Here is a 2,232-nt window from a genome sequence, read left to right on the forward strand (position 1 = left end):
GCCTATCCTAAGTTTTTATATTTTCTATGATTCACTTAATTTTACCTCTTATTGTCATTGTATTAGGTAGAGAAAGGAACGAGTCACCAATTACAAAATTGCATGCCTCGGTTGAGATGGACCTGGGATCGGCATATGACTGACTTTCCTGAAGATCTGGATCATAGTCAGAAGAGGTTGACCACTGCCTCTGGAAGCTGAGGACTGGAGGAACGGTAGGGGCAGCTATGGACTTGCCCATGGAGGGTCACACTTCCGGGCTCCCTTTGGGTACCTGAGGATCCTTCACAAAAGTGACAGGTGTATGTGTGTGTGGAGGGGAGGGGAGGGGGTTATGGGGGCTCACAAGGCAGGTCCTCAGAGGGAATGTAGACAGAGTTGGTTATACTGAAGGTGTGAGTCCAACCATCATAACAGAGAGGATTTTTGACCTTGCCCGTGCATCTGTATCCAAGGACTCTTCATATTCATAAAATATCTGGGCTCTTCAAGAAACTCTTGCTTGGCTTTTAGCTTTGAACGTAGAGCTTCTTTTGAATATACTACTAGATTAGTTTTAAATTGAGTAAATTTCTTCTATGTGGATTAATATCAATACATGCCCATCCACATAATCTTACCATCTCATAAGGCAGAAATTGGAGAGATCAAGGTTTAAGACCAATTTAGGCAAAGAGTTAGCACGACCCAAACTAAAGAAAAAGCTGAGTGCTTGGTCATGGGTCTATACTCCCAACTATGTGAGAGTCATAGGTAGTACAAGAGCCTACCTGAAAAAAAAAACCAACCCAGTCTAAATGAAGAGGCAAATCTAAATAAATAAAAATGAAATGAATAAGGTATCTTTTTGTTTTGATCAGTACTGGGGCTTGATCTCTGGGGCTGAGGGCTGTCCCTCAGCTCTTCAGCTCAAGGAAGCACTCTTAAGCCACAACACCACTTCCGGATTTCTGCTGGGTTTATTTGGAGATAAGAGTCTCACAGTTCAAAGCCCAGTCTGGCTTTGAACCGCAATCCTCAGATCTTAACTCCTGAGTAGCTAGGAGTATAGGCATGAGCCACCAGCTATGAAATAAGATTTTTAAACTGGTAAAGTACCTGCCTACCTACCACACATATATTGACCTTGATTTCAAATCCCAGCAAAAGAAAAATAAATAAAATAAAATATAAAATAAACATTTGGGTAACATTATTTTTCTCATGATATGCTGACATTTCTTCATATTGCCAAATGCAGGGATTCTAAAGACAACAGAAATAAATAAAATCATTTTTCACATTCCAGTTCAACAAGATGTGGTCTGAGTCTTACAATTCCAGTTTGAGTCCACAGTGAATGGTATGCTTTTGTTTCGGTTCTGTCCCTGACCAGCTCCATCTTCCTGGCTAATACACAGCTTTTACTGCTCACATCACTACTGAGAAAGTACCAGTCTTGCTTTGAAGGAACTTATAATCCAAATTTAATTTTAAAAACTCATTAAGAAATTACAAGATGATGAGTATTGAATCAAGAGTTAGAGGTTAAAGGCCAGAGAATTTTTCTTTTTCCTTCTGTTCCTGCTTGAACTCAGGGCCTCAGCACTGTCCCTGAGCTTTTCTCCTCAAGGCTAGTGCTCTTCAGCCCCAGCTCCAATTCCAGCTTTTTGGTAGTTAATTGGAGATAAGAATCTCAGGACTTTTCCGCCCAGGATGGCTTCAAACTTCAATCCTTAGGTCTTAGCCTACTGAGTAACTAGGATTCCAGGTGTGAGCCACTGGCGCCTGGAAGGCCAAAGGACTTTAAAAGAAGGAAGATTCTGGGATTGTTTTTTCAGCATTTCATTTCATGGAAAAAGTTGATATGTACACTAATAGTGTTAGTTCTTCTTTAACCGTCTTCTGCAATTCTGCTGTGAATCCCATTGGACTTTCCCTGGTTGGGAGACTCTTCATTATTTCTCTGATAACTTTGCTTCCTGGGATTCTGTTTAAGTGATTCATGTCATTTTCATTCAGTTTTGGCATCTTGTATGTCTCTAGGACTTTCTCCATTTTGGAGTTTTTCCAACTTTCCTGGGTATTTGTTGTGATGTTTCCTTTTCCATTTCTAATTTTGTTGGTTTGGTTCTCTTTAAGGTTAGTGTTCTACCACTTGGGCCATACCTCCTCTTCCTGCCTTTTGCTAGTCATTTGGAGATGAGTCTCACAGATGTTCCTGCCCTCGCTGATTTCAACCCCTGATCATCA

Source organism: Dipodomys ordii, unplaced genomic scaffold (genome assembly GCF_000151885.1).
Source record: "Dipodomys ordii isolate 6190 unplaced genomic scaffold, Dord_2.0 Scaffold170, whole genome shotgun sequence".
Lineage (NCBI taxonomy): Eukaryota > Metazoa > Chordata > Mammalia > Rodentia > Heteromyidae > Dipodomys > Dipodomys ordii.